Below are 23,541 nucleotides of genomic sequence, written 5' to 3' on the forward strand. Positions count from 1 at the left end.
AAGGTCAACGGAACTTGGGATTCCCAGCCAGTCTCCCATGCTGGTACTTGCCAAGCCTTAAGCTGCATTGCTGCTGCGATCTCACGAGAGCAGGCACATTCAGCTTAGAATGGCCGTTGACAGCAGCTGTTCAATTTGAACCTTCTTTTACCATCTTTGACAGAGAAACTAACACAATTTTCAGGTTCAAAAAGGTCAACGGAACTTGGGATTCCCAGCCAGTCTCCCATGCTGGTACTTGCCAAGCCTTAAGCTGCATTGCTGCTGCGATCTGACGAGAGCAGGTACATTCAGCTTAGAATGGCCGTTGACAGCAGCTGTTCAATTTGAACCTTCTTTTACTATCTCATAGAGAAACTAACACAATTTTCAGGTTCAAAAAGGTCAACGGAACTTGGGATTCCCAGCCAGTCTCCCATGCTGGTACTTGCCAAGCCTTAAGCTGCATTGCTGCTGCGATCTGACGAGAGCAGGCACATTCAGCTTAGAATGGCCGTTGACAGCAGCTGTTCAATTTGAACCTTCTTTTACCATCTTTGACAGGGAAACTAACACAATTTTCAGGTTCAAAAAGGTCAACGGAACTTGGGATTCCCAGCCAGTCTCCCATGCTGGTACTTGCCAAGCCTTAAGCTGCATTGCTGCTGCGATCTGACGAGAGCAGGTACATTCAGCTTAGAATGGCCGTTGACAGCAGCTGTTCAATTTGAACCTTCTTTTACCATCTTTGACAGAGAAACTAACACAATTTTCAGGTTCAAAAAGGTCAACGGAACTTGGTATTCCCAGCCAGTCTCCCATGCTGGTACTTGCCAAGCCTTAAGCTGCATTGCTGCTGCGATCTGACGAGAGCAGGCACATTCAGCTTAGAATGGCCGTTGACAGCAGCTGTTCAATTTGAACCTTCTTTTACTATCTCATAGAGAAACTAACACAATTTTAAGGTTCAAAAAGGTCAACGGAACTTGGGATTCCCAGGCAGTCTCCCATGCTGGTACTTGCCAAGCCTTAAGCTGCATTGCTGCTGCGATCTGACGAGAGCAGGCACATTCACCTTAGAATGGCCGTTGACAGCAGCTGTTCAATTTGAACCTTCTTTTACCATCTTTGACAGAGAAACTAATAAAATTTTCAGGTTCAATAAGGTCAACGGAACTTGGGATTCCCAGCCAGTCTCCCAATCTGGTACTTGCCAAGCCTTAAGCTGCATTGCTGCTGCGATCTGACGAGAGCAGGCACATTCAGCTTAGAATGGCCGTTGACAGCAGCTGTTCAATTTGAACCTTCTTTTACTGTCTCATAGAGAAACTAACACAATTTTCAGGTTCAAAAAGGTCAACGGAACTTGGGATTCCCAGCCAGTCTCCCATAATGGTACTTGCCAAGCCTTAAGCTGCATTGCTGCTGCGATCTGACGAGAGCAGGCACATTCACCTTAGAATGGCCGTTGACAGCAGCTGTTCAATTTGAACCTTCTTTTACCATCTTTGACAGAGAAACTAACACAATTTTCAGGTTCAAAAAGGTCAACGGAACTTGGGATTCCCAGCCAGTCTCCCATGCTGGTACTTGCCAAGCCTTAAGCTGCATTGCTGCTGCGATCTGACGAGAGCAGGTACATTCAGCTTAGAATGGCCGTTGACAGCAGCTGTTCAATTTGAACCTTCTTTTACCATCTTTGACAGAGAAACTAATACAAATTTAAGGTTCAAAAAGGTCAACGGAACTTGGGATTCCCAGCCAGTCTCCCATGCTGGTACTTGCCAAGCCTTAAGCTGCATTGCTGCTGCGATCTCACGAGAGCAGGCACATTCAGCTTAGAATGGCTGTTGACAGCAGCTGTTCAATTTGAACCTTCTTTTACCATCTTTGACAGAGAAACTAACACAATTTTCAGGTTCAAAAAGGTCAATGGAACTTGGGATTCCCAGCCAGTCTCCCATGCTGGTACTTGCCAAGCCTTAAGCTGCATTGCTGCTGCGATCTGACGAGAGCAGGTACATTCAGCTTAGAATGGCCGTTGACAGCAGCTGTTCAATTTGAACCTTCTTTTACTATCTCATAGAGAAACTAACACAATTTTCAGGTTCAAAAAGGTCAACGGAACTTGGGATTCCCAGCCAGTCTCCCATGCTGGTACTTGCCAAGCCTTAAGCTGCATTGCTGCTGCGATCTGACGAGAGCAGGCACATTCAGCTTAGAATAGCCGTTGACAGCAGCTGTTCAATTTGAACCTTCTTTTACCATCTTTGACAGGGAAACTAACACAATTTTCAGGTTCAAAAAGGTCAACGGACCTTGGGATTCCCAGCCAGTCTCCCATGCTGGTACTTGCCAAGCCTTAAGCTGCATTGCTGCTGCGATCTGACGAGAGCAGGCACATTCAGCTTAGAATGGCCGTTGACAGCAGCTGTTCAATTTGAACCTTCTTTTACCATCTTTGACAGAGAAACTAACACAATTTTCAGGTTCAAAAAGGTCAACGGAACTTGGGATTCCCAGCTAGTCTCCCATGCTGGTACTTGCCAAGCCTTAAGCTGCATTGCTGCTGCGATCTGACGAGAGCAGGCACATTCAGCTTAGAATGGCCGTTGACAGCAGCTGTTCAATTTGAACCTTCTTTTACTATCTCATAGAGAAACTAACACAATTTTCAGGTTCAAAAAGGTCAACGGAACTTGGGATTCCCAGGCAGTCTCGCTTGCTGGTACTTGCCAAGCCTTAAGCTGCATTGCTGCTGCGATCTGACGAGAGCAGGCACATTCACCTTAGAATGGCCGTTGACAGCAGCTGTTCAATTTGAACCTTCTTTTACCATCTTTGACAGAGAAACTAATAAAATTTTCAGGTTCAATAAGGTCAACGGAACTTGGGATTCCCAGCCAGACTCCCATGCTGGTACTTGCCAAGCCTTAAGCTGCATTGCTGCTGCGATCTGATGAGAGCAGGCACATTGAGCTTAGAATGGCCGTTGACAGCAGCTGTTTAATTTGAACCTTCTTTTACTATCTCATAGAGAAACTAACACAATTTTCAGGTTCAAAAAGGTCAACGGAACTTGGGATTCCCAGCCAGTCTGCCAATCTGCTACTTGCCAAGCCTTAAGCTGCATTGCTGCTGCGATCTGACGAGAGCAGGCACATTCAGCTTAGAATGGCCGTTGACAGCAGCTGTTCAATTTGAACCTTCTTTTACTGTCTCATAGAGAAACTAACACAATTTTCAGGTTCAAAAAGGTCAACGGAACTTGGGATTCCCAGCCAGTCTCCCATGCTGGTACTTGCCAAGCCTTAAGCTGCATTTCTGCTGCGATCTGACGAGAGCAGGCACATTCAGCTTAGAATGGCCGTTGACAGCAGCTGTTCAATTTGAACCTTCTTTTACCATCTTTGACAGAGAAACTAACACAATTTTCAGGTTCAAAAAGGTCAACGGAACTTGGGATTCCCAGCCAGTCTCCCATGCTGGTACTTGCCAAGCCTTAAGCTGCATTGCTGCTGCGATCTGACGAGAGCAGGCACATTCAGCTTAGAATGGCCGTTGACAGCAGCTGTTCAATTTGAACCTTCTTTTACTATCTCATAGAGAAACTAACACAATTTTCAGGTTCAAAAAGGTCAACGGAACTTGGGATTCCCAGGCAGTCTCGCTTGCTGGTACTTGCCAAGCCTTAAGCTGCATTGCTGCTGCGATCTGACGAGAGCAGGCACATTCACCTTAGAATGGCCGTTGACAGCAGCTGTTCAATTTGAACCTTCTTTTACCATCTTTGACAGAGAAACTAATAAAATTTTCAGGTTCAATAAGGTCAACGGAACTTGGGATTCCCAGCCAGACTCCCATGCTGGTACTTGCCAAGCCTTAAGCTGCATTGCTGCTGCGATCTGATGAGAGCAGGCACATTGAGCTTAGAATGGCCGTTGACAGCAGCTGTTTAATTTGAACCTTCTTTTACTATCTCATAGAGAAACTAACACAATTTTCAGGTTCAAAAAGGTCAACGGAACTTGGGATTCCCAGCCAGTCTCCCATGCTGGTACTTGCCAAGCCTTAAGCTGCATTGCTGCTGCGATCTGACGAGAGCAGGCACATTCAGCTTAGAATGGCCGTTGACAGCAGCTGTTCAATTTGAACCTTCTTTTACTATCTCATAGAGAAACTAACACAATTTTCAGGTTCAAAAAGGTCAACGGAACTTGGGATTCCCAGGCAGTCTCGCTTGCTGGTACTTGCCAAGCCTTAAGCTGCATTGCTGCTGCGATCTGACGAGAGCAGGCACATTCACCTTAGAATGGCCGTTGACAGCAGCTGTTCAATTTGAACCTTCTTTTACCATCTTTGACAGAGAAACTAATAAAATTTTCAGGTTCAATAAGGTCAACGGAACTTGGGATTCCCAGCCAGACTCCCATGCTGGTACTTGCCAAGCCTTAAGCTGCATTGCTGCTGCGATCTGATGAGAGCAGGCACATTGAGCTTAGAATGGCCGTTGACAGCAGCTGTTTAATTTGAACCTTCTTTTACTATCTCATAGAGAAACTAACACAATTTTCAGGTTCAAAAAGGTCAACGGAACTTGGGATTCCCAGCCAGTCTGCCAATCTGGTACTTGCCAAGCCTTAAGCTGCATTGCTGCTGCGATCTGACGAGAGCAGGCACATTCAGCTTAGAATGGCCGTTGACAGCAGCTGTTCAATTTGAACCTTCTTTTACTGTCTCATAGAGAAACTAACACAATTTTCAGGTTCAAAAAGGTCAACGGAACTTGGGATTCCCAGCCAGTCTCCCATGCTGGTACTTGCCAAGCCTTAAGCTGCATTTCTGCTGCGATCTGACGAGAGCAGGCACATTCAGCTTAGAATGGCCGTTGACAGCAGCTGTTCAATTTGAACCTTCTTTTACCATCTTTGACAGAGAAACTAACACAATTTTCAGGTTCAAAAAGGTCAACGGAACTTGGGATTCCCAGCCAGTCTCCCATGCTGGTACTTGCCAAGCCTTAAGCTGCATTGCTGCTGCGATCTGACGAGAGCAGGCACATTCAGCTTAGAATGGCCGTTGACAGCAGCTGTTCAATTTGAACCTTCTTTTACTATCTCATAGAGAAACAAACACAATTTTCAGGTTCAAAAAGGTCAACGGATCTTGGGATTCCCAGCCAGTCTCCCAATCTGGTACTTGCCAAGCCTTAAGCTGCATTGCTGCTGCGATCTGACGAGAGCAGGCACATTCAGCTTAGAATGGCCGTTGACAGTAGCTGTTCAATTTGAACCTTCTTTTACTATCTCATAGAGAAACTAACACAATTTTCAGGTTCAAAAAGGTCAACGGAACTTGGGATTCCCAGCCAGTCTCCCATGCTGGTACTTGCCAAGCCTTAAGCTGCATTGCTGCTGCGATCTGACGAGAGCTGGCACATTCAGCTTAGAATGGCCGTTGACAGCAGCTGTTCAATTTGAACCTTCTTTTACCATCTTTGACAGGGAAACTAACACAATTTTCAGGTTCAAAAAGGTCAACGGAACTTGGGATTCCCAGCCAGTCTCCCATGCTGGTACTTGCCAAGCCTTAAGCTGCATTGCTGCTGCGATCTGACGAGAGCAGGCACATTCAGCTTAGAATGGCCGTTGACAGCAGCTGTTCAATTTGAACCTTCTTTTATCATCTTTGACAGAGAAACTAACACAATTTTCAGGTTCAAAAAGGTCAACGGAACTTGGGATTCCCAGCCAGTCTCCCATGCTGGTACTTGCCAAGCCTTAAGCTGCATTGCTGCTGCGATCTGACGAGAGCAGGCACATTCAGCTTAGAATGGCCGTTGACAGCAGCTGTTCAATTTGAACCTTCTTTTACTATCTCATAGAGAAACTAACACAATTTTAAGGTTCAAAAAGGTCAGCGGAACTTGGGATTCCCAGGCAGTCTCGCATGCTGGTACTTGCCAAGCCTTAAGCTGCATTGCTGCTGCGATCTGATGAGAGCAGGCACATTCACCTTAGAATGGCCGTTGACAGCAGCTGTTCAATTTGAACCTTCTTTTACCATCTTTGACAGAGAAACTAATAAAATTTTCAGGTTCAATAAGGTCAACGGAACTTGGGATTCCCAGCCAGTCTCCCAATCTGGTACTTGCCAAGCCTTAAGCTGCATTGCTGCTGCGATCTGACGAGAGCAGGCACATTCAGCTTAGAATGGCCGTTGACAGCAGCTGTTCAATTTGAACCTTCTTTTACTGTCTCATAGAGAAACTAACACAATTTTCAGGTTCAAAAAGGTCAACGGAACTTGGGATTCCCAGCCAGTCTCCCATGCTGGTACTTGCCAAGCCTTAAGCTGCATTTCTGCTGCGATCTGACGAGAGCAGGCACATTCAGCTTAGAATGGCCGTTGACAGCAGCTGTTCAATTTGAACCTTCTTTTACCATCTTTGACAGAGAAACTAACACAATTTTCAGGTTCAAAAAGGTCAACGGAACTTGGGATTCCCAGCCAGTCTCCCATGCTGGTACTTGCCAAGCCTTAAGCTGCATTGCTGCTGCGATCTGACGAGAGCAGGTACATTCACCTTAGAATGGCCGTTGACATCAGCTGTTCAATTTGAACCTTCTTTTACCATCTTTGACAGAGAAACTAATACAAATTTAAGGTTCAAAAAGGTCAACGGAACTTGGGATTCCCAGCCAGTCTCCCATGCTGGTACTTGCCAAGCCTTAAGCTGCATTGCTGCTGCGATCTCACGAGAGCAGGCACATTCAGCTTAGAATGGCTGTTGACAGCAGCTGTTCAATTTGAACCTTCTTTTACCATCTTTGACAGAGAAACTAACACAATTTTCAGGTTCAAAAAGGTCAACGGAACTTGGGATTCCCAGCCAGTCTCCCATGCTGGTACTTGCCAAGCCTTAAGCTGCATTGCTGCTGCGATCTGACGAGAGCAGGTACATTCAGCTTAGAATGGCCGTTGACAGCAGCTGTTCAATTTGAACCTTCTTTTACCATCTTTGACAGAGAAACTAATACAAATTTAAGGTTCAAAAAGGTCAACGGAACTTGGGATTCCCAGCCAGTCTCCCATGCTGGTACTTGCCAAGCCTTAAGCTGCATTGCTGCTGCGATCTGACGAGAGCAGGCACATTCAGCTTAGAATGGCCGTTGACAGCAGCTGTTCAATTTGAACCTTCTTTTACCATCTTTGACAGGGAAACTAACACAATTTTCAGGTTCAAAAAGGTCAACGGAACTTGGGATTCCCAGCCAGTCTCCCATGCTGGTACTTGCCAAGCCTTAAGCTGCATTGCTGCTGCGATCTGACGAGAGCAGGCACATTCAGCTTAGAATGGCCGTTGACAGCAGCTGTTCAATTTGAACCTTCTTTTACCATCTTTGACAGAGAAACTAACACAATTTTCAGGTTCAAAAAGGTCAACGGAACTTGGGATTCCCAGCTAGTCTCCCATGCTGGTACTTGCCAAGCCTTAAGCTGCATTGCTGCTGCGATCTGACGAGAGCAGGCACATTCAGCTTAGAATGGCCGTTGACAGCAGCTGTTCAATTTGAACCTTCTTTTACTATCTCATAGAGAAACTAACACAATTTTCAGGTTCAAAAAGGTCAACGGAACTTGGGATTCCCAGGCAGTCTCGCTTGCTGGTACTTGCCAAGCCTTAAGCTGCATTGCTGCTGCGATCTGACGAGAGCAGGCACATTCACCTTAGAATGGCCGTTGACAGCAGCTGTTCAATTTGAACCTTCTTTTACCATCTTTGACAGAGAAACTAATAAAATTTTCAGGTTCAATAAGGTCAACGGAACTTGGGATTCCCAGCCAGACTCCCATGCTGGTACTTGCCAAGCCTTAAGCTGCATTGCTGCTGCGATCTGATGAGAGCAGGCACATTGAGCTTAGAATGGCCGTTGACAGCAGCTGTTTAATTTGAACCTTCTTTTACTATCTCATAGAGAAACTAACACAATTTTCAGGTTCAAAAAGGTCAACGGAACTTGGGATTCCCAGCCAGTCTGCCAATCTGGTACTTGCCAAGCCTTAAGCTGCATTGCTGCTGCGATCTGACGAGAGCAGGCACATTCAGCTTAGAATGGCCGTTGACAGCAGCTGTTCAATTTGAACCTTCTTTTACTGTCTCATAGAGAAACTAACACAATTTTCAGGTTCAAAAAGGTCAACGGAACTTGGGATTCCCAGCCAGTCTCCCATGCTGGTACTTGCCAAGCCTTAAGCTGCATTTCTGCTGCGATCTGACGAGAGCAGGCACATTCAGCTTAGAATGGCCGTTGACAGCAGCTGTTCAATTTGAACCTTCTTTTACCATCTTTGACAGAGAAACTAACACAATTTTCAGGTTCAAAAAGGTCAACGGAACTTGGGATTCCCAGCCAGTCTCCCATGCTGGTACTTGCCAAGCCTTAAGCTGCATTGCTGCTGCGATCTGACGAGAGCAGGCACATTCAGCTTAGAATGGCCGTTGACAGCAGCTGTTCAATTTGAACCATCTTTTACTATCTCATAGAGAAACAAACACAATTTTCAGGTTCAAAAAGGTCAACGGATCTTGGGATTCCCAGCCAGTCTCCCAATCTGGTACTTGCCAAGCCTTAAGCTGCATTGCTGCTGCGATCTGACGAGAGCAGGCACATTCAGCTTAGAATGGCCGTTGACAGCAACTGTTCAATTTGAACCTTCTTTTACTATCTCATAGAGAAACTAACACAATTTTCAGGTTCAAAAAGGTCAACGGAACTTGGGATTCCCAGCCAGTCTCCCATGCTGGTACTTGCCAAGCCTTAAGCTGCATTGCTGCTGCGATCTGACGAGAGCTGGCACATTCAGCTTAGAATGGCCGTTGACAGCAGCTGTTCAATTTGAACCTTCTTTTACCATCTTTGACAGAGAAACTAATACAATTTTAAGGTTCAAAAAGGTCAACGGAACTTGGGATTCCCAGCCAGTCTCCCATGCTGGTACTTGCCAAGCCTTAAGCTGCATTGCTGCTGCGATCTCACGAGAGCAGGCACATTCAGCTTAGAATGGCCGTTGACAGCAGCTGTTCAATTTGAACCTTCTTTTACCATCTTTGACAGAGAAACTAACACAATTTTCAGGTTCAAAAAGGTCAACGGAACTTGGGATTCCCAGCCAGTCTCCCATGCTGGTACTTGCCAAGCCTTAAGCTGCATTGCTGCTGCGATCTGACGAGAGCAGGTACATTCAGCTTAGAATGGCCGTTGACAGCAGCTGTTCAATTTGAACCTTCTTTTACTATCTCATAGAGAAACTAACACAATTTTCAGGTTCAAAAAGGTCAACGGAACTTGGGATTCCCAGCCAGTCTCCCATGCTGGTACTTGCCAAGCCTTAAGCTGCATTGCTGCTGCGATCTGACGAGAGCAGGCACATTCAGCTTAGAATGGCCGTTGACAGCAGCTGTTCAATTTGAACCTTCTTTTACCATCTTTGACAGGGAAACTAACACAATTTTCAGGTTCAAAAAGGTCAACGGAACTTGGGATTCCCAGCCAGTCTCCCATGCTGGTACTTGCCAAGCCTTAAGCTGCATTGCTGCTGCGATCTGACGAGAGCAGGCACATTCAGCTTAGAATGGCCGTTGACAGCAGCTGTTCAATTTGAACCTTCTTTTACCATCTTTGACAGAGAAACTAACACAATTTTCAGGTTCAAAAAGGTCAACGGAACTTGGGATTCCCAGCCAGTCTCCCATGCTGGTACTTGCCAAGCCTTAAGCTGCATTGCTGCTGCGATCTGACGAGAGCAGGCACATTCAGCTTAGAATGGCCGTTGACAGCAGCTGTTCAATTTGAACCTTCTTTTACTATCTCATAGAGAAACTAACACAATTTTAAGGTTCAAAAAGGTCAGCGGAACTTGGGATTCCCAGGCAGTCTCGCATGCTGGTACTTGCCAAGCCTTAAGCTGCATTGCTGCTGCGATCTGACGAGAGCAGGCACATTCACCTTAGAATGGCCGTTGACAGCAGCTGTTCAATTTGAACCTTCTTTTACCATCTTTGACAGAGAAACTAATAAAATTTTCAGGTTCAATAAGGTCAACGGAACTTGGGATTCCCAGCCAGTCTCCCATGCTGGTACTTGCCAAGCCTTAAGCTGCATTGCTGCTGCGATCTGACGAGAGCAGGCACATTCAGCTTAGAATGGCCGTTGACAGCAGCTGTTCAATTTGAACCTTCTTTTACTGTCTCATAGAGAAACTAACACAATTTTCAGGTTCAAAAAGGTCAACGGAACTTGGGATTCCCAGCCAGTCTCCCATGCTGGTACTTGCCAAGCCTTAAGCTGCATTTCTGCTGCGATCTGACGAGAGCAGGCACATTCAGCTTAGAATTGCCGTTGACAGCAGCTGTTCAATTTGAACCTTCTTTTACCATCTTTGACAGAGAAACTAACACAATTTTCAGGTTCAAAAAGGTCAACGGAACTTGGGATTCCCAGCCAGTCTCCCATGCTGGTACTTGCCAAGCCTTAAGCTGCATTGCTGCTGCGATCTGACGAGAGCAGGTACATTCAGCTTAGAATGGCCGTTGACAGCAGCTGTTCAATTTGAACCTTCTTTTACCATCTTTGACAGAGAAACTAATACAAATTTAAGGTTCAAAAAGGTCAACGGAACTTGGGATTCCCAGCCAGTCTCCCATGCTGGTACTTGCCAAGCCTTAAGCTGCATTGCTGCTGCGATCTCACGAGAGCAGGCACATTCAGCTTAGAATGGCTGTTGACAGCAGCTGTTCAATTTGAACCTTCTTTTACCATCTTTGACAGAGAAACTAACACAATTTTCAGGTTCAAAAAGGTCAATGGAACTTGGGATTCCCAGCCAGTCTCCCATGCTGGTACTTGCCAAGCCTTAAGCTGCATTGCTGCTGCGATCTGACGAGAGCAGGTACATTCAGCTTAGAATGGCCGTTGACAGCAGCTGTTCAATTTGAACCTTCTTTTACCATCTTTGACAGAGAAACTAATACAAATTTAAGGTTCAAAAAGGTCAACGGAACTTGGGATTCCCAGCCAGTCTCCCATGCTGGTACTTGCCAAGCCTTAAGCTGCATTGCTGCTGCGATCTGACGAGAGCAGGCACATTCAGCTTAGAATGGCCGTTGACAGCAGCTGTTCAATTTGAACCTTCTTTTACCATCTTTGACAGGGAAACTAACACAATTTTCAGGTTCAAAAAGGTCAACGGAACTTGGGATTCCCAGCCAGTCTCCCATGCTGGTACTTGCCAAGCCTTAAGCTGCATTGCTGCTGCGATCTGACGAGAGCAGGCACATTCAGCTTAGAATGGCCGTTGACAGCAGCTGTTCAATTTGAACCTTCTTTTACCATCTTTGACAGAGAAACTAACACAATTTTCAGGTTTAAAAAGGTCAACGGAACTTGGGATTCCCAGCTAGTCTCCCATGCTGGTACTTGCCAAGCCTTAAGCTGCATTGCTGCTGCGATCTGACGAGAGCAGGCACATTCAGCTTAGAATGGCCGTTGACAGCAGCTGTTCAATTTGAACCTTCTTTTACTATCTCATAGAGAAACTAACACAATTTTCAGGTTCAAAAAGGTCAACGGAACTTGGGATTCCAAGGCAGTCTCGCTTGCTGGTACTTGCCAGGCCTTAAGCTGCATTGCTGCTGCGATCTGACGAGAGCAGGCACATTCACCTTAGAATGGCCGTTGACAGCAGCTGTTCAATTTGAACCTTCTTTTACCATCTTTGACAGAGAAACTAATAAAATTTTCAGGTTCAATAAGGTCAACGGAACTTGGGATTCCCAGCCAGACTCCCATGCTGGTACTTGCCAAGCCTTAAGCTGCATTGCTGCTGCGATCTGATGAGAGCAGGCACATTGAGCTTAGAATGGCCGTTGACAGCAGCTGTTTAATTTGAACCTTCTTTTACTATCTCATAGAGAAACTAACACAATTTTCAGGTTCAAAAAGGTCAACGGAACTTGGGATTCCCAGCCAGTCTCCCAATCTGGTACTTGCCAAGCCTTAAGCTGCATTGCTGCTGCGATCTGACGAGAGCAGGCACATTCAGCTTAGAATGGCCGTTGACAGCAGCTGTTCAATTTGAACCTTCTTTTACTGTCTCATAGAGAAACTAACACAATTTTCAGGTTCAAAAAGGTCAACGGAACTTGGGATTCCCAGCCAGTCTCCCATGCTGGTACTTGCCAAGCCTTAAGCTGCATTTCTGCTGCGATCTGACGAGAGCAGGCACATTCAGCTTAGAATGGCCGTTGACAGCAGCTGTTCAATTTGAACCTTCTTTTACCATCTTTGACAGAGAAACTAACACAATTTTCAGGTTCAAAAAGGTCAACGGAACTTGGGATTCCCAGCCAGTCTCCCATGCTGGTACTTGCCAAGCCTTAAGCTGCATTGCTGCTGCGATCTGACGAGAGCAGGCACATTCAGCTTAGAATGGCCGTTGACAGCAGCTGTTCAATTTGAACCTTCTTTTACCATCTTTGACAGAGAAACTAATACAAATTTAAGGTTCAAAAAGGTCAACGGAACTTGGGATTCCCAGCCAGTCTCCCATGCTGGTACTTGCCAAGCCTTAAGCTGCATTGCTGCTGCGATCTCACGAGAGCAGGCACATTCAGCTTAGAATGGCTGTTGACAGCAGCTGTTCAATTTGAACCTTCTTTTACCATCTTTGACAGAGAAACTAACACAATTTTCAGGTTCAAAAAGGTCAACGGAACTTGGGATTCCCAGCCAGTCTCCCATGCTGGTACTTGCCAAGCCTTAAGCTGCATTGCTGCTGCGATCTGACGAGAGCAGGTACATTCAGCTTAGAATGGCCGTTGACAGCAGCTGTTCAATTTGAACCTTCTTTTACTATCTCATAGAGAAACTAACACAATTTTCAGGTTCAAAAAGGTCAACGGAACTTGGGATTCCCAGCCAGTCTCCCATGCTGGTACTTGCCAAGCCTTAAGCTGCATTGCTGCTGCGATCTGACGAGAGCAGGCACATTCAGCTTAGAATGGCCGTTGACAGCAGCTGTTCAATTTGAACCTTCTTTTACCATCTTTGACAGGGAAACTAACACAATTTTCAGGTTCAAAAAGGTCAACGGAACTTGGGATTCCCAGCCAGTCTCCCATGCTGGTACTTGCCAAGCCTTAAGCTGCATTGCTGCTGCGATCTGACGAGAGCAGGCACATTCAGCTTAGAATGGCCGTTGACAGCAGCTGTTCAATTTGAACCTTCTTTTACCATCTTTGACAGAGAAACTAACACAATTTTCAGGTTCAAAAAGGTCAACGGAACTTGGGATTCCCAGCTAGTCTCCCATGCTGGTACTTGCCAAGCCTTAAGCTGCATTGCTGCTGCGATCTGACGAGAGCAGGCACATTCAGCTTAGAATGGCCGTTGACAGCAGCTGTTCAATTTGAACCTTCTTTTACTATCTCATAGAGAAACTAACACAATTTTCAGGTTCAAAAAGGTCAACGGAACTTGGGATTCCCAGCCAGTCTCGCTTGCTGGTACTTGCCAAGCCTTAAGCTGCATTGCTGCTGCGATCTGACGAGAGCAGGCACATTCAGCTTAGAATGGCCGTTGACAGCAGCTGTTCAATTTGAACCTTCTTTTACTGTCTCATAGAGAAACTAACACAATTTTCAGGTTCAAAAAGGTCAACGGAACTTGGGATTCCCAGCCAGTCTCCCATGCTGGTACTTGCCAAGCCTTAAGCTGCATTGCTGCTGCGATCTGAAGAGAGCTGGCACATTCAGCTTAGAATGGCCGTTGACAGCAGCTGTTCAATTTGAACCTTCTTTTACCATCTTTGACAGAGAAACTAATACAATTTTAAGGTTCAAAAAGGTCAACGGAACTTGGGATTCCCAGCCAGTCTCCCATGCTGGTACTTGCCAAGCCTTAAGCTGCATTGCTGCTGCGATCTCACGAGAGCAGGCACATTCAGCTTAGAATGGCCGTTGACAGCAGCTGTTCAATTTGAACCTTCTTTTACCATCTTTGACAGAGAAACTAACACAATTTTCAGGTTCAAAAAGGTCAACGGAACTTGGGATTCCCAGCCAGTCTCCCATGCTGGTACTTGCCAAGCCTTAAGCTGCATTGCTGCTGCAATCTGACGAGAGCAGGTACATTCAGCTTAGAATGGCCGTTGACAGCAGCTGTTCAATTTGAACCTTCTTTTACTATCTCATAGAGAAACTAACACAATTTTCAGGTTCAAAAAGGTCAACGGAACTTGGGATTCCCAGCCAGTCTCCCATGCTGGTACTTGCCAAGCCTTAAGCTGCATTGCTGCTGCGATCTGACGAGAGCAGGCACATTCAGCTTAGAATGGCCGTTGACAGCAGCTGTTCAATTTGAACCTTCTTTTACCATCTTTGACAGGGAAACTAACACAATTTTCAGGTTCAAAAAGGTCAACGGAACTTGGGATTCCCAGCCAGTCTCCCATGCTGGTACTTGCCAAGCCTTAAGCTGCATTGCTGCTGCGATCTGACGAGAGCAGGTACATTCAGCTTAGAATGGCCGTTGACAGCAGCTGTTCAATTTGAACCTTCTTTTACCATCTTTGACAGAGAAACTAACACAATTTTCAGGTTCAAAAAGGTCAACGGAACTTTGGATTCCCAGCCAGTCTCCCATGCTGGTACTTGCCAAGCCTTAAGCTGCATTGCTGCTGCGATCTGATGAGAGCAGGCACATTCAGCTTAGAATGGCCGTTGACAGCAGCTGTTCAATTTGAACCTTCTTTTACTATCTCATAGAGAAACTAACACAATTTTCAGTTCAAAAAGGTCAACAGAACTTGGGATTCCCAGCCAGTCTCCCATGCTGGTACTTGCCAAGCCTTAAGCTGCATTGCTGCTGCGATCTGACGAGAACTGGCACATTCAGCTTAGAATGGCCGTTGACAGCAGCTGTTCAATTTGAACCTTCTTTTACCATCTTTGACAGAGAAACTAATACAATTTTAAGGTTCAAAAAGGTCAACGGAACTTGGGATTCCCAGCCAGTCTCCCATGCTGGTACTTGCCAAGCCTTAAGCTGCATTGCTGCTGCGATCTGACGAGAGCAGGCACATTCAGCTTAGAATGGCCGTTGACAGCAGCTGTTCAATTTGAACCTTCTTTTACTATCTCATAGAGAAACTAACACAATTTTAAGGTTCAAAAAGGTCAACGGAACTTGGGATTCCCAGGCAGTCTCGCATGCTGGTACTTGCCAAGCCTTAAGCTGCATTGCTGCTGCGATCTGACGAGAGCAGGCACATTCACCTTAGAATGGCCGTTGACAGCAGCTGTTCAATTTGAACCTTCTTTTACCATCTTTGACAGAGAAACTAATAAAATTTTCAGGTTCAATAAGGTCAACGGAACTTGGGATTCCCAGCCAGTCTCCCAATCTGGTACTTGCCAAGCCTTAAGCTGCATTGCTGCTGCGATCTGACGAGAGCAGGCACATTCAGCTTAGAATGGCCGTTGACAGCAGCTGTTCAATTTGAACCTTCTTTTACTGTCTCATAGAGAAACTAACACAATTTTCAGGTTCAAAAAGGTCAACGGAACTTGGGATTCCCAGCAAGTCTCCCATGCTGGTACTTGCCAAGCCTTAAGCTGCATTTCTGCTGCGATCTGACGAGAGCAGGCACATTCAGCTTAGAATTGCCGTTGACAGCAGCTGTTCAATTTGAACCTTCTTTTACCATCTTTGACAGAGAAACTAACACAATTTTCAGGTTCAAAAAGGTCAACGGAACTTGGGATTCCCAGCCAGTCTCCCATGCTGGTACTTGCCAAGCCTTAAGCTGCATTGCTGCTGCGATCTGACGAGAGCAGGTACATTCAGCTTAGAATGGCCGTTGACAGCAGCTGTTCAATTTGAACCTTCTTTTACCATCTTTGACAGAGAAACTAATACAAATTTAAGGTTCAAAAAGGTCAACGGAACTTGGGATTCCCAGCCAGTCTCCCATGCTGGTACTTGCCAAGCCTTAAGCTGCATTGCTGCTGCGATCTCACGAGAGCAGGCACATTCAGCTTAGAATGGCTGTTGACAGCAGCTGTTCAATTTGAACCTTCTTTTACCATCTTTGACAGAGAAACTAACACAATTTTCAGGTTCAAAAAGGTCAACGGAACTTGGGATTCCCAGCCAGTCTCCCATGCTGGTACTTGCCAAGCCTTAAGCTGCATTGCTGCTGCGATCTGACGAGAGCAGGTACATTCAGCTTAGAATGGCCGTTGACAGCAGCTGTTCAATTTGAACCTTCTTTTACTATCTCATAGAGAAACTAACACAATTTTCAGGTTCAAAAAGGTCAACGGAACTTGGGATTCCCAGCCAGTCTCCCATGCTGGTACTTGCCAAGCCTTAAGCTGCATTGCTGCTGCGATCTGACGAGAGCAGGCACATTCAGCTTAGAATGGCCGTTGACAGCAGCTGTTCAATTTGAACCTTCTTTTACCATCTTTGACAGGGAAACTAACACAATTTTCAGGTTCAAAAAGGTCAACGGAACTTGGGATTCCCAGCCAGTCTCCCATGCTGGTACTTGCCAAGCCTTAAGCTGCATTGCTGCTGCGATCTGACGAGAGCAGGCACATTCAGCTTAGAATGGCCGTTGACAGCAGCTGTTCAATTTGAACCTTCTTTTACCATCTTTGACAGAGAAACTAACACAATTTTCAGGTTCAAAAAGGTCAACGGAACTTGGGATTCCCAGCTAGTCTCCCATGCTGGTACTTGCCAAGCCTTAAGCTGCATTGCTGCTGCGATCTGACGAGAGCAGGCACATTCAGCTTAGAATGGCCGTTGACAGCAGCTGTTCAATTTGAACCTTCTTTTACTATCTCATAGAGAAACTAACACAATTTTCAGGTTCAAAAAGGTCAACGGAACTTGGGATTCCCAGGCAGTCTCGCTTGCTGGTACTTGCCAAGCCTTAAGCTGCATTGCTGCTGCGATCTGACGAGAGCAGGCACATTCAGCTTAGAATGGCCGTTGACAGCAGCTGTTCAATTTGAACCTTCTTTTACTGTCTCATAGAGAAACTAACACAATTTTCAGGTTCAAAAAGGTCAACGGAACTTGGGATTCCCAGCCAGTCTCCCATGCTGGTACTTGCCAAGCCTTAAGCTGCATTGCTGTTGCGATCTGACGAGAGCTGGCACATTCAGCTTAGAATGGCCGTTGACAGCAGCTGTTCAATTTGAACCTTCTTTTACCATCTTTGACAGAGAAACTAATACAATTTTAAGGTTCAAAAAGGTCAACGGAACTTGGGATTCCCAGCCAGTCTCCCATGCTGGTACTTGCCAAGCCTTAAGCTGCATTGCTGCTGCGATCTCACGAGAGCAGGCACATTCAGCTTAGAATGGCCGTTGACAGCAGCTGTTCAATTTGAACCTTCTTTTACCATCTTTGACAGAGAAACTAACACAATTTTCAGGTTCAAAAAGGTCAACGGAACTTGGGATTCCCAGCCAGTCTCCCATGCTGGTACTTGCCAAGCCTTAAGCTGCATTGCTGCTGCAATCTGACGAGAGCAGGTACATTCAGCTTAGAATGGCCGTTGACAGCAGCTGTTCAATTTGAACCTTCTTTTACTATCTCATAGAGAAACTAACACAATTTTCAGGTTCAAAAAGGTCAACGGAACTTGGGATTCCCAGCCAGTCTCCCATGCTGGTACTTGCCAAGCCTTAAGCTGCATTGCTGCTGCGATCTCACGAGAGCAGGCACATTCAGCTTAGAATGGCCGTTGACAGCAGCTGTTCAATTTGAACCTTCTTTTACCATCTTTGACAGGGAAACTAACACAATTTTCAGGTTCAAAAAGGTCAACGGAACTTGGGATTCCCAGCCAGTCTCCCATGCTGGTACTTGCCAAGCCTTAAGCTGCATTGCTGCTGCGATCTGACGAGAGCAGGTACATTCAGCTTAGAATGGCCGTTGACAGCAGCTGTTCAATTTGAACCTTCTTTTACCATCTTTGACAGAGAAACTAACACAATTTTCAGGTTCAAAAAGGTCAACGGAACTTGGTATTCCCAGCCAGTCTCCCATGCTGGTACTTGCCAAGCCTTAAGCTGCATTGCTGCTGCGATCTGACGAGAGCAGGCACATTCAGCTTAGAATGGCCGTTGACAGCAGCTGTTCAATTTGAACCTTCTTTTACTATCTCATAGAGAAACTAACACAATTTTAAGGTTCAAAAAGGTCAACGGAACTTGGGATTCCCAGGCAGTCTCGCATGCTGGTACTTGCCAAGCCTTAAGCTGCATTGCTGCTGCGATCTGACGAGAGCAGGCACATTCACCTTAGAATGGCCGTTGACAGCAGCTGTTCAATTTGAACCTTCTTTTACCATCTTTGACAGAGAAACTAATAAAATTTTCAGGTTCAATAAGGTCAACGGAACTTGGGATTCCCAGCCAGTCTCCCAATCTGGTACTTGCCAAGCCTTAAGCTGCATTGCTGCTGCGATCTGACGAGAGCAGGCACATTCAGCTTAGAATGGCCGTTGACAGCAGCTGTTCAATTTGAACCTTCTTTTACTGTCTCATAGAGAAACTAACACAATTTTCAGGTTCAAAAAGGTCAACGGAACTTGGGATTCCCAGCAAGTCTCCCATGCTGGTACTTGCCAAGCCTTAAGCTGCATTTCTGCTGCGATCTGACGAGAGCAGGCACATTCAGCTTAGAATTGCCGTTGACAGCAGCTGTTCAATTTGAACCTTCTTTTACCATCTTTGACAGAGAAACTAACACAATTTTCAGGTTCAAAAAGGTCAACGGAACTTGGGATTCCCAGCCAGTCTCCCATGCTGGTACTTGCCAAGCCTTAAGCTGCATTGCTGCTGCGATCTGACGAGAGCAAGTACATTCAGCTTAGAATGGCCGTTGACAGCAGCTGTTCAATTTGAACCTTCTTTTACCATCTTTGACAGAGAAACTAATACAAATTTAAGGTTCAAAAAGGACAACGGAACTTGGGATTCCCAGCCAGTCTCCCATGCTGGTACTTGCCAAGCCTTAAGCTGCATTGCTGCTGCGATCTCACGAGAGCAGGCACATTCAGCTTAGAATGGCTGTTGACAGCAGCTGTTCAATTTGAACCTTCTTTTACCATCTTTGACAGAGAAACTAACACAATTTTCAGGTTCAAAAAGGTCAACGGAACTTGGGATTCCCAGCCAGTCTCCCATGCTGGTACTTGCCAAGCCTTAAGCTGCATTGCTGCTGCGATCTGACGAGAGCAGGTACATTCAGCTTAGAATGGCCGTTGACAGCAGCTGTTCAATTTGAACCTTCTTTTACTATCTCATAGAGAAACTAACACAATTTTCAGGTTCAAAAAGGTCAACGGAACTTGGGATTCCCAGCCAGTCTCCCATGCTGGTACTTGCCAAGCCTTAAGCTGCATTGCTGCTGCGATCTGACGAGAGCAGGCACATTCAGCTTAGAATGGCCGTTGACAGCAGCTGTTCAATTTGAACCTTCTTTTACCATCTTTGACAGGGAAACTAACACAATTTTCAGGTTCAAAAAGGTCAACGGAACTTGGGATTCCCAGCCAGTCTCCCATGCTGGTACTTGCCAAGCCTTAAGCTGCATTGCTGCTGCGATCTGACGAGAGCAGGCACATTCAGCTTAGAATGGCCGTTGACAGCAGCTGTTCAATTTGAACCTTCTTTTACCATCTTTGACAGAGAAACTAACACAATTTTCAGGTTCAAAAAGGTCAACGGAACTTGGGATTCCCAGCTAGTCTCCCATGCTGGTACTTGCCAAGCCTTAAGCTGCATTGCTGCTGCGATCTGACGAGAGCAGGCACATTCAGCTTAGAATGGCCGTTGACAGCAGCTGTTCAATTTGAACCTTCTTTTACTATCTCATAGAGAAACTAACACAATTTTCAGGTTCAAAAAGGTCAACGGAACTTGGGATTCCCAGGCAGTCTCGCTTGCTGGTACTTGCCAAGCCTTAAGCTGCATTGCTGCTGCGATCTGACGAGAGCAGGCACATTCAGCTTAGAATGGCCGTTGACAGCAGCTGTTCAATTTGAACCTTCTTTTACTGTCTCATAGAGAAACTAACACAATTTTCAGGTTCAAAAAGGTCAACGGAACTTGGGATTCCCAGCCAGTCTCCCATGCTGGTACTTGCCAAGCCTTAAGCTGCATTGCTGTTGCGATCTGACGAGAGCTGGCACATTCAGCTTAGAATGGCCGTTGACAGCAGCTGTTCAATTTGAACCTTCTTTTACCATCTTTGACAGAGAAACTAATACAATTTTAAGGTTCAAAAAGGTCAACGGAACTTGGGATTCCCAGCCAGTCTCCCATGCTGGTACTTGCCAAGCCTTAAGCTGCATTGCTGCTGCGATCTCACGAGAGCAGGCACATTCAGCTTAGAATGGCCGTTGACAGCAGCTGTTCAATTTGAACCTTCTTTTACCATCTTTGACAGAGAAACTAACACAATTTTCAGGTTCAAAAAGGTCAACGGAACTTGGGATTCCCAGCCAGTCTCCCATGCTGGTACTTGCCAAGCCTTAAGCTGCATTGCTGCTGCAATCTGACGAGAGCAGGTACATTCAGCTTAGAATGGCCGTTGACAGCAGCTGTTCAATTTGAACCTTCTTTTACTATCTCATAGAGAAACTAACACAATTTTCAGGTTCAAAAAGGTCAACGGAACTTGGGATTCCCAGCCAGTCTCCCATGCTGGTACTTGCCAAGCCTTAAGCTGCATTGCTGCTGCGATCTGACGAGAGCAGGCACATTCAGCTTAGAATGGCCGTTGACAGCAGCTGTTCAATTTGAACCTTCTTTTACCATCTTTGACAGGGAAACTAACACAATTTTCAGGTTCAAAAAGGTCAACGGAACTTGGGATTCCCAGCCAGTCTCCCATGCTGGTACTTGCCAAGCCTTAAGCTGCATTGCTGCTGCGATCTGACGAGAGCAGGTACATTCAGCTTAGAATGGCCGTTGACAGCAGCTGTTCAATTTGAACCTTCTTTTACTATCTCATAGAGAAACTAACACAATTTTCAGGTTCAAAAAGGTCAACGGAACTTGGGATTCCCAGCCAGTCTCCCATGCTGGTACTTGCCAAGCCTTAAGCTGCATTGCTGCTGCGATCTGACGAGAGCAGGCACATTCAGCTTAGAATGGCCGTTGACAGCAGCTGTTCAATTTGAACCTTCTTTTACCATCTTTGACAGGGAAACTAACACAATTTTCAGGTTCAAAAAGGTCAACGGAACTTGGGATTCCCAGCCAGTCTCCCATGCTGGTACTTGCCAAGCCTTAAGCTGCATTGCTGCTGCGATCTGACGAGAGCAGGTACATTCAGCTTAGAATGGCCGTTGACAGCAGCTGTTCAATTTGAACCTTCTTTTACCATCTTTGACAGAGAAACTAACACAATTTTCAGGTTCAAAAAGGTCAACGGAACTTGGTATTCCCAGCCAGTCTCCCATGCTGGTACTTGCCAAGCCTTAAGCTGCATTGCTGCTGCGATCTGACGAGAGCAGGCACATTCAGCTTAGAATGGCCGTTGACAGCAGCTGCTCAATTTGAACCTTCTTTTACTATCTCATAGAGAAACTAACACAATTTTAAGGTTCAAAAAGGTCAACGGAACTTGGGATTCCCAGGCAGTCTCGCATGCTGGTACTTGCCAAGCCTTAAGCTGCATTGCTGCTGCGATCTGACGAGAGCAGGCACATTCACCTTAGAATGGCCGTTGACAGCAGCTGTTCAATTTGAACCTTCTTTTACCATCTTTGACAGAGAAACTAATAAAATTTTCAGGTTCAATAAGGTCAACGGAACTTGGGATTCCCAGCCAGTCTCCCAATCTGGTACTTGCCAAGCCTTAAGCTGCATTGCTGCTGCGATCTGACGAGAGCAGGCACATTCAGCTTAGAATGGCCGTTGACAGCAGCTGTTCAATTTGAACCTTCTTTTACCATCTTTGACAGAGAAACTAACACAATTTTAAGGTTCAAAAAGGTCAACGGAACTTGGGATTCCCAGCCAGTCTCCCATGCTGGTACTTGCCAAGCCTTAAGCTGCATTGCTGCTGCGATCTGACGAGAGCAGGCACATTCAGCTTAGAATGGCCGTTGACAGCAGCTGTTCAATTTGAACCTTCTTTTACTGTCTCATAGAGAAACTAACACAATTTTCAGGTTCAAAAAGGTCAACGGAACTTGGGATTCCCAGCCAGTCTCCCATGCTGGTACTTGCCAAGCCTTAAGCTGCATTTCTGCTGCGATCTGACGAGAGCAGGCACATTCAGCTTAGAATGGCCGTTGACAGCAGCTGTTCAATTTGAACCTTCTTTTACCATCTTTGACAGAGAAACTAACACAATTTTCAGGTTCAAAAAGGTCAACGGAACTTGGGATTCCCAGCCAGTCTCCCATGCTGGTACTTGCCAAGCCTTAAGCTGCATTGCTGCTGCGATCTGACGAGAGCAGGTACATTCAGCTTAGAATGGCCGTTGACAGCAGCTGTTCAATTTGAACCTTCTTTTACCATCTTTGACAGAGAAACTAATACAAATTTAAGGTTCAAAAAGGTCAATGGAACTTGGGATTCCCAGCCAGTCTCCCATGCTGGTACTTGCCAAGCCTTAAGCTGCATTGCTGCTGCGATCTCACGAGAGCAGGCACATTCAGCTGAGAATGGCTGTTGACAGCAGCTGTTCAATTTGAACCTTCTTTTACCATCTTTGACAGAGAAACTAACACAATTTTCAGGTTCAAAAAAATCAACGGAACTTGGGATACCCAGCCAGTCTCCCATGCTGGTACTTGCCAAGCCTTAAGCTGCATTGCTGCTGCGATCTGACGAGAGCAGGTACATTCAGCTTAGAATGGCCGTTGACAGCAGCTGTTCAATTTGAACCTTCTTTTACTATCTCATAGAGAAACTAACACAATTTTCAGGTTCAAAAAGGTCAACGGAACTTGGGATTCCCAGCCAGTCTCCCATGCTGGTACTTGCCAAGCCTTAAGCTGCATTGCTGCTGCGATCTGACGAGAGCAGGCACATTCAGCTTAGAATGGCCGTTGACAGCAGCTGTTCAATTTGAACCTTCTTTTACCATCTTTGACAGGGAAACTAACACAATTTTCAGGTTCAAAAAGGTCAACGGAACTTGGGATTCCCAGCCAGTCTCCCATGCTGGTACTTGCCAAGCCTTAAGCTGCATTGCTGCTGCGATCTGACGAGAGCAGGCACATTCAGCTTAGAATGGCCGTTGACAGCAGCTGTTCAATTTGAACCTTCTTTTACTATCTCATAGAGAAACTAACACAATTTTAAGGTTCAAAAAGGTCAACGGAACTTGGGATTCCCAGGCAGTCTCGCATGCTGGTACTTGCCAAGCCTTAAGCTGCATTGCTGCTGCGATCTGACGAGAGCAGGCACATTCACCTTAGAATGGCCGTTGACAGCAGCTGTTCAATTTGAACCTTCTT

General features: G+C 45.9%; 116 pseudogenes; all 116 read right to left on the minus strand.

Moving 5' to 3' along the window:
• Positions 1–2: 2 nt before the first annotated feature.
• LOC140103041 (5S ribosomal RNA) lies at positions 3–121 on the minus strand (annotated as a pseudogene).
• A 72-nt stretch (positions 122–193) lies between these two features.
• On the minus strand, positions 194–312 carry LOC140086109 (5S ribosomal RNA; annotated as a pseudogene).
• A 70-nt stretch (positions 313–382) lies between these two features.
• On the minus strand, positions 383–501 carry LOC140088823 (5S ribosomal RNA; annotated as a pseudogene).
• Positions 502–573: 72 nt separating this feature from the next.
• Positions 574–692, minus strand: LOC140086230 (5S ribosomal RNA; annotated as a pseudogene).
• Positions 693–764: 72 nt separating this feature from the next.
• LOC140113355 (5S ribosomal RNA) lies at positions 765–883 on the minus strand (annotated as a pseudogene).
• A 70-nt stretch (positions 884–953) lies between these two features.
• Positions 954–1,072, minus strand: LOC140097482 (5S ribosomal RNA; annotated as a pseudogene).
• Positions 1,073–1,144: 72 nt separating this feature from the next.
• LOC140095612 (5S ribosomal RNA) lies at positions 1,145–1,263 on the minus strand (annotated as a pseudogene).
• Positions 1,264–1,333: 70 nt separating this feature from the next.
• LOC140108513 (5S ribosomal RNA) lies at positions 1,334–1,452 on the minus strand (annotated as a pseudogene).
• Positions 1,453–1,524: 72 nt separating this feature from the next.
• Positions 1,525–1,643, minus strand: LOC140086352 (5S ribosomal RNA; annotated as a pseudogene).
• Positions 1,644–1,715: 72 nt separating this feature from the next.
• On the minus strand, positions 1,716–1,834 carry LOC140112827 (5S ribosomal RNA; annotated as a pseudogene).
• A 72-nt stretch (positions 1,835–1,906) lies between these two features.
• LOC140099112 (5S ribosomal RNA) lies at positions 1,907–2,025 on the minus strand (annotated as a pseudogene).
• A 70-nt stretch (positions 2,026–2,095) lies between these two features.
• LOC140098247 (5S ribosomal RNA) lies at positions 2,096–2,214 on the minus strand (annotated as a pseudogene).
• A 72-nt stretch (positions 2,215–2,286) lies between these two features.
• LOC140103718 (5S ribosomal RNA) lies at positions 2,287–2,405 on the minus strand (annotated as a pseudogene).
• A 72-nt stretch (positions 2,406–2,477) lies between these two features.
• On the minus strand, positions 2,478–2,596 carry LOC140113514 (5S ribosomal RNA; annotated as a pseudogene).
• A 261-nt stretch (positions 2,597–2,857) lies between these two features.
• On the minus strand, positions 2,858–2,976 carry LOC140109137 (5S ribosomal RNA; annotated as a pseudogene).
• A 70-nt stretch (positions 2,977–3,046) lies between these two features.
• LOC140112978 (5S ribosomal RNA) lies at positions 3,047–3,165 on the minus strand (annotated as a pseudogene).
• Positions 3,166–3,235: 70 nt separating this feature from the next.
• LOC140099422 (5S ribosomal RNA) lies at positions 3,236–3,354 on the minus strand (annotated as a pseudogene).
• A 72-nt stretch (positions 3,355–3,426) lies between these two features.
• On the minus strand, positions 3,427–3,545 carry LOC140088834 (5S ribosomal RNA; annotated as a pseudogene).
• Positions 3,546–3,806: 261 nt separating this feature from the next.
• On the minus strand, positions 3,807–3,925 carry LOC140109148 (5S ribosomal RNA; annotated as a pseudogene).
• A 70-nt stretch (positions 3,926–3,995) lies between these two features.
• On the minus strand, positions 3,996–4,114 carry LOC140088845 (5S ribosomal RNA; annotated as a pseudogene).
• Positions 4,115–4,375: 261 nt separating this feature from the next.
• LOC140109159 (5S ribosomal RNA) lies at positions 4,376–4,494 on the minus strand (annotated as a pseudogene).
• A 70-nt stretch (positions 4,495–4,564) lies between these two features.
• LOC140106839 (5S ribosomal RNA) lies at positions 4,565–4,683 on the minus strand (annotated as a pseudogene).
• A 70-nt stretch (positions 4,684–4,753) lies between these two features.
• LOC140099433 (5S ribosomal RNA) lies at positions 4,754–4,872 on the minus strand (annotated as a pseudogene).
• A 72-nt stretch (positions 4,873–4,944) lies between these two features.
• LOC140088856 (5S ribosomal RNA) lies at positions 4,945–5,063 on the minus strand (annotated as a pseudogene).
• Positions 5,064–5,133: 70 nt separating this feature from the next.
• LOC140104769 (5S ribosomal RNA) lies at positions 5,134–5,252 on the minus strand (annotated as a pseudogene).
• Positions 5,253–5,322: 70 nt separating this feature from the next.
• LOC140105753 (5S ribosomal RNA) lies at positions 5,323–5,441 on the minus strand (annotated as a pseudogene).
• Positions 5,442–5,513: 72 nt separating this feature from the next.
• On the minus strand, positions 5,514–5,632 carry LOC140088867 (5S ribosomal RNA; annotated as a pseudogene).
• A 72-nt stretch (positions 5,633–5,704) lies between these two features.
• Positions 5,705–5,823, minus strand: LOC140088889 (5S ribosomal RNA; annotated as a pseudogene).
• A 261-nt stretch (positions 5,824–6,084) lies between these two features.
• LOC140095634 (5S ribosomal RNA) lies at positions 6,085–6,203 on the minus strand (annotated as a pseudogene).
• A 70-nt stretch (positions 6,204–6,273) lies between these two features.
• On the minus strand, positions 6,274–6,392 carry LOC140099444 (5S ribosomal RNA; annotated as a pseudogene).
• A 72-nt stretch (positions 6,393–6,464) lies between these two features.
• LOC140101205 (5S ribosomal RNA) lies at positions 6,465–6,583 on the minus strand (annotated as a pseudogene).
• Positions 6,584–6,655: 72 nt separating this feature from the next.
• Positions 6,656–6,774, minus strand: LOC140112829 (5S ribosomal RNA; annotated as a pseudogene).
• A 72-nt stretch (positions 6,775–6,846) lies between these two features.
• LOC140086474 (5S ribosomal RNA) lies at positions 6,847–6,965 on the minus strand (annotated as a pseudogene).
• Positions 6,966–7,037: 72 nt separating this feature from the next.
• Positions 7,038–7,156, minus strand: LOC140088900 (5S ribosomal RNA; annotated as a pseudogene).
• Positions 7,157–7,228: 72 nt separating this feature from the next.
• Positions 7,229–7,347, minus strand: LOC140088911 (5S ribosomal RNA; annotated as a pseudogene).
• A 72-nt stretch (positions 7,348–7,419) lies between these two features.
• LOC140113515 (5S ribosomal RNA) lies at positions 7,420–7,538 on the minus strand (annotated as a pseudogene).
• A 261-nt stretch (positions 7,539–7,799) lies between these two features.
• LOC140109170 (5S ribosomal RNA) lies at positions 7,800–7,918 on the minus strand (annotated as a pseudogene).
• Positions 7,919–7,988: 70 nt separating this feature from the next.
• LOC140106850 (5S ribosomal RNA) lies at positions 7,989–8,107 on the minus strand (annotated as a pseudogene).
• A 70-nt stretch (positions 8,108–8,177) lies between these two features.
• Positions 8,178–8,296, minus strand: LOC140099466 (5S ribosomal RNA; annotated as a pseudogene).
• A 72-nt stretch (positions 8,297–8,368) lies between these two features.
• On the minus strand, positions 8,369–8,487 carry LOC140088922 (5S ribosomal RNA; annotated as a pseudogene).
• Positions 8,488–8,557: 70 nt separating this feature from the next.
• LOC140104773 (5S ribosomal RNA) lies at positions 8,558–8,676 on the minus strand (annotated as a pseudogene).
• A 70-nt stretch (positions 8,677–8,746) lies between these two features.
• Positions 8,747–8,865, minus strand: LOC140105754 (5S ribosomal RNA; annotated as a pseudogene).
• Positions 8,866–8,937: 72 nt separating this feature from the next.
• Positions 8,938–9,056, minus strand: LOC140103052 (5S ribosomal RNA; annotated as a pseudogene).
• A 72-nt stretch (positions 9,057–9,128) lies between these two features.
• Positions 9,129–9,247, minus strand: LOC140086597 (5S ribosomal RNA; annotated as a pseudogene).
• Positions 9,248–9,317: 70 nt separating this feature from the next.
• On the minus strand, positions 9,318–9,436 carry LOC140088933 (5S ribosomal RNA; annotated as a pseudogene).
• A 72-nt stretch (positions 9,437–9,508) lies between these two features.
• On the minus strand, positions 9,509–9,627 carry LOC140088944 (5S ribosomal RNA; annotated as a pseudogene).
• Positions 9,628–9,699: 72 nt separating this feature from the next.
• LOC140088955 (5S ribosomal RNA) lies at positions 9,700–9,818 on the minus strand (annotated as a pseudogene).
• A 261-nt stretch (positions 9,819–10,079) lies between these two features.
• LOC140088966 (5S ribosomal RNA) lies at positions 10,080–10,198 on the minus strand (annotated as a pseudogene).
• A 70-nt stretch (positions 10,199–10,268) lies between these two features.
• LOC140106934 (5S ribosomal RNA) lies at positions 10,269–10,387 on the minus strand (annotated as a pseudogene).
• A 72-nt stretch (positions 10,388–10,459) lies between these two features.
• LOC140086719 (5S ribosomal RNA) lies at positions 10,460–10,578 on the minus strand (annotated as a pseudogene).
• Positions 10,579–10,650: 72 nt separating this feature from the next.
• LOC140112830 (5S ribosomal RNA) lies at positions 10,651–10,769 on the minus strand (annotated as a pseudogene).
• A 72-nt stretch (positions 10,770–10,841) lies between these two features.
• Positions 10,842–10,960, minus strand: LOC140099123 (5S ribosomal RNA; annotated as a pseudogene).
• A 72-nt stretch (positions 10,961–11,032) lies between these two features.
• Positions 11,033–11,151, minus strand: LOC140088977 (5S ribosomal RNA; annotated as a pseudogene).
• A 72-nt stretch (positions 11,152–11,223) lies between these two features.
• On the minus strand, positions 11,224–11,342 carry LOC140088988 (5S ribosomal RNA; annotated as a pseudogene).
• A 72-nt stretch (positions 11,343–11,414) lies between these two features.
• On the minus strand, positions 11,415–11,533 carry LOC140113516 (5S ribosomal RNA; annotated as a pseudogene).
• A 261-nt stretch (positions 11,534–11,794) lies between these two features.
• LOC140109181 (5S ribosomal RNA) lies at positions 11,795–11,913 on the minus strand (annotated as a pseudogene).
• Positions 11,914–11,983: 70 nt separating this feature from the next.
• On the minus strand, positions 11,984–12,102 carry LOC140095645 (5S ribosomal RNA; annotated as a pseudogene).
• Positions 12,103–12,172: 70 nt separating this feature from the next.
• LOC140099477 (5S ribosomal RNA) lies at positions 12,173–12,291 on the minus strand (annotated as a pseudogene).
• Positions 12,292–12,363: 72 nt separating this feature from the next.
• Positions 12,364–12,482, minus strand: LOC140089010 (5S ribosomal RNA; annotated as a pseudogene).
• A 72-nt stretch (positions 12,483–12,554) lies between these two features.
• Positions 12,555–12,673, minus strand: LOC140112831 (5S ribosomal RNA; annotated as a pseudogene).
• A 72-nt stretch (positions 12,674–12,745) lies between these two features.
• Positions 12,746–12,864, minus strand: LOC140086840 (5S ribosomal RNA; annotated as a pseudogene).
• Positions 12,865–12,934: 70 nt separating this feature from the next.
• LOC140089021 (5S ribosomal RNA) lies at positions 12,935–13,053 on the minus strand (annotated as a pseudogene).
• Positions 13,054–13,125: 72 nt separating this feature from the next.
• On the minus strand, positions 13,126–13,244 carry LOC140089032 (5S ribosomal RNA; annotated as a pseudogene).
• A 72-nt stretch (positions 13,245–13,316) lies between these two features.
• Positions 13,317–13,435, minus strand: LOC140113517 (5S ribosomal RNA; annotated as a pseudogene).
• Positions 13,436–13,505: 70 nt separating this feature from the next.
• LOC140113407 (5S ribosomal RNA) lies at positions 13,506–13,624 on the minus strand (annotated as a pseudogene).
• A 70-nt stretch (positions 13,625–13,694) lies between these two features.
• LOC140110209 (5S ribosomal RNA) lies at positions 13,695–13,813 on the minus strand (annotated as a pseudogene).
• Positions 13,814–13,885: 72 nt separating this feature from the next.
• Positions 13,886–14,004, minus strand: LOC140103063 (5S ribosomal RNA; annotated as a pseudogene).
• Positions 14,005–14,076: 72 nt separating this feature from the next.
• LOC140098302 (5S ribosomal RNA) lies at positions 14,077–14,195 on the minus strand (annotated as a pseudogene).
• A 70-nt stretch (positions 14,196–14,265) lies between these two features.
• Positions 14,266–14,384, minus strand: LOC140089043 (5S ribosomal RNA; annotated as a pseudogene).
• Positions 14,385–14,456: 72 nt separating this feature from the next.
• Positions 14,457–14,575, minus strand: LOC140087184 (5S ribosomal RNA; annotated as a pseudogene).
• Positions 14,576–14,647: 72 nt separating this feature from the next.
• LOC140105252 (5S ribosomal RNA) lies at positions 14,648–14,766 on the minus strand (annotated as a pseudogene).
• Positions 14,767–14,835: 69 nt separating this feature from the next.
• On the minus strand, positions 14,836–14,954 carry LOC140112215 (5S ribosomal RNA; annotated as a pseudogene).
• A 72-nt stretch (positions 14,955–15,026) lies between these two features.
• LOC140089054 (5S ribosomal RNA) lies at positions 15,027–15,145 on the minus strand (annotated as a pseudogene).
• Positions 15,146–15,215: 70 nt separating this feature from the next.
• Positions 15,216–15,334, minus strand: LOC140113023 (5S ribosomal RNA; annotated as a pseudogene).
• A 72-nt stretch (positions 15,335–15,406) lies between these two features.
• LOC140095656 (5S ribosomal RNA) lies at positions 15,407–15,525 on the minus strand (annotated as a pseudogene).
• Positions 15,526–15,595: 70 nt separating this feature from the next.
• Positions 15,596–15,714, minus strand: LOC140105416 (5S ribosomal RNA; annotated as a pseudogene).
• A 72-nt stretch (positions 15,715–15,786) lies between these two features.
• LOC140088135 (5S ribosomal RNA) lies at positions 15,787–15,905 on the minus strand (annotated as a pseudogene).
• A 72-nt stretch (positions 15,906–15,977) lies between these two features.
• LOC140112832 (5S ribosomal RNA) lies at positions 15,978–16,096 on the minus strand (annotated as a pseudogene).
• Positions 16,097–16,168: 72 nt separating this feature from the next.
• On the minus strand, positions 16,169–16,287 carry LOC140088257 (5S ribosomal RNA; annotated as a pseudogene).
• A 70-nt stretch (positions 16,288–16,357) lies between these two features.
• LOC140089065 (5S ribosomal RNA) lies at positions 16,358–16,476 on the minus strand (annotated as a pseudogene).
• A 72-nt stretch (positions 16,477–16,548) lies between these two features.
• Positions 16,549–16,667, minus strand: LOC140089076 (5S ribosomal RNA; annotated as a pseudogene).
• Positions 16,668–16,739: 72 nt separating this feature from the next.
• On the minus strand, positions 16,740–16,858 carry LOC140113518 (5S ribosomal RNA; annotated as a pseudogene).
• Positions 16,859–16,928: 70 nt separating this feature from the next.
• On the minus strand, positions 16,929–17,047 carry LOC140112711 (5S ribosomal RNA; annotated as a pseudogene).
• Positions 17,048–17,117: 70 nt separating this feature from the next.
• On the minus strand, positions 17,118–17,236 carry LOC140112755 (5S ribosomal RNA; annotated as a pseudogene).
• Positions 17,237–17,308: 72 nt separating this feature from the next.
• Positions 17,309–17,427, minus strand: LOC140103085 (5S ribosomal RNA; annotated as a pseudogene).
• Positions 17,428–17,499: 72 nt separating this feature from the next.
• On the minus strand, positions 17,500–17,618 carry LOC140098313 (5S ribosomal RNA; annotated as a pseudogene).
• A 70-nt stretch (positions 17,619–17,688) lies between these two features.
• Positions 17,689–17,807, minus strand: LOC140103096 (5S ribosomal RNA; annotated as a pseudogene).
• Positions 17,808–17,879: 72 nt separating this feature from the next.
• Positions 17,880–17,998, minus strand: LOC140088390 (5S ribosomal RNA; annotated as a pseudogene).
• Positions 17,999–18,070: 72 nt separating this feature from the next.
• On the minus strand, positions 18,071–18,189 carry LOC140113367 (5S ribosomal RNA; annotated as a pseudogene).
• A 70-nt stretch (positions 18,190–18,259) lies between these two features.
• LOC140113024 (5S ribosomal RNA) lies at positions 18,260–18,378 on the minus strand (annotated as a pseudogene).
• Positions 18,379–18,450: 72 nt separating this feature from the next.
• On the minus strand, positions 18,451–18,569 carry LOC140095667 (5S ribosomal RNA; annotated as a pseudogene).
• A 70-nt stretch (positions 18,570–18,639) lies between these two features.
• Positions 18,640–18,758, minus strand: LOC140105418 (5S ribosomal RNA; annotated as a pseudogene).
• A 72-nt stretch (positions 18,759–18,830) lies between these two features.
• Positions 18,831–18,949, minus strand: LOC140094939 (5S ribosomal RNA; annotated as a pseudogene).
• Positions 18,950–19,021: 72 nt separating this feature from the next.
• Positions 19,022–19,140, minus strand: LOC140113437 (5S ribosomal RNA; annotated as a pseudogene).
• Positions 19,141–19,212: 72 nt separating this feature from the next.
• LOC140088511 (5S ribosomal RNA) lies at positions 19,213–19,331 on the minus strand (annotated as a pseudogene).
• A 70-nt stretch (positions 19,332–19,401) lies between these two features.
• On the minus strand, positions 19,402–19,520 carry LOC140089087 (5S ribosomal RNA; annotated as a pseudogene).
• Positions 19,521–19,592: 72 nt separating this feature from the next.
• On the minus strand, positions 19,593–19,711 carry LOC140089098 (5S ribosomal RNA; annotated as a pseudogene).
• A 72-nt stretch (positions 19,712–19,783) lies between these two features.
• LOC140113520 (5S ribosomal RNA) lies at positions 19,784–19,902 on the minus strand (annotated as a pseudogene).
• A 70-nt stretch (positions 19,903–19,972) lies between these two features.
• LOC140112712 (5S ribosomal RNA) lies at positions 19,973–20,091 on the minus strand (annotated as a pseudogene).
• Positions 20,092–20,161: 70 nt separating this feature from the next.
• Positions 20,162–20,280, minus strand: LOC140112756 (5S ribosomal RNA; annotated as a pseudogene).
• Positions 20,281–20,352: 72 nt separating this feature from the next.
• LOC140103107 (5S ribosomal RNA) lies at positions 20,353–20,471 on the minus strand (annotated as a pseudogene).
• A 72-nt stretch (positions 20,472–20,543) lies between these two features.
• LOC140098325 (5S ribosomal RNA) lies at positions 20,544–20,662 on the minus strand (annotated as a pseudogene).
• Positions 20,663–20,732: 70 nt separating this feature from the next.
• On the minus strand, positions 20,733–20,851 carry LOC140089109 (5S ribosomal RNA; annotated as a pseudogene).
• A 72-nt stretch (positions 20,852–20,923) lies between these two features.
• LOC140088634 (5S ribosomal RNA) lies at positions 20,924–21,042 on the minus strand (annotated as a pseudogene).
• A 70-nt stretch (positions 21,043–21,112) lies between these two features.
• Positions 21,113–21,231, minus strand: LOC140089131 (5S ribosomal RNA; annotated as a pseudogene).
• A 72-nt stretch (positions 21,232–21,303) lies between these two features.
• Positions 21,304–21,422, minus strand: LOC140088756 (5S ribosomal RNA; annotated as a pseudogene).
• A 72-nt stretch (positions 21,423–21,494) lies between these two features.
• Positions 21,495–21,613, minus strand: LOC140113379 (5S ribosomal RNA; annotated as a pseudogene).
• A 70-nt stretch (positions 21,614–21,683) lies between these two features.
• LOC140113026 (5S ribosomal RNA) lies at positions 21,684–21,802 on the minus strand (annotated as a pseudogene).
• A 72-nt stretch (positions 21,803–21,874) lies between these two features.
• On the minus strand, positions 21,875–21,993 carry LOC140095678 (5S ribosomal RNA; annotated as a pseudogene).
• A 72-nt stretch (positions 21,994–22,065) lies between these two features.
• LOC140089143 (5S ribosomal RNA) lies at positions 22,066–22,184 on the minus strand (annotated as a pseudogene).
• A 70-nt stretch (positions 22,185–22,254) lies between these two features.
• LOC140099488 (5S ribosomal RNA) lies at positions 22,255–22,373 on the minus strand (annotated as a pseudogene).
• Positions 22,374–22,445: 72 nt separating this feature from the next.
• On the minus strand, positions 22,446–22,564 carry LOC140088878 (5S ribosomal RNA; annotated as a pseudogene).
• Positions 22,565–22,827: 263 nt separating this feature from the next.
• LOC140108538 (5S ribosomal RNA) lies at positions 22,828–22,946 on the minus strand (annotated as a pseudogene).
• A 70-nt stretch (positions 22,947–23,016) lies between these two features.
• Positions 23,017–23,135, minus strand: LOC140089154 (5S ribosomal RNA; annotated as a pseudogene).
• Positions 23,136–23,207: 72 nt separating this feature from the next.
• On the minus strand, positions 23,208–23,326 carry LOC140089165 (5S ribosomal RNA; annotated as a pseudogene).
• A 70-nt stretch (positions 23,327–23,396) lies between these two features.
• LOC140113027 (5S ribosomal RNA) lies at positions 23,397–23,515 on the minus strand (annotated as a pseudogene).
• Positions 23,516–23,541: the final 26 nt, after the last annotated feature.

The sequence above is a fragment of the Engystomops pustulosus genome, chromosome 1 (genome assembly GCF_040894005.1).
Source record: "Engystomops pustulosus chromosome 1, aEngPut4.maternal, whole genome shotgun sequence".
Classification (NCBI taxonomy): Eukaryota; Metazoa; Chordata; class Amphibia; order Anura; family Leptodactylidae; genus Engystomops; species Engystomops pustulosus.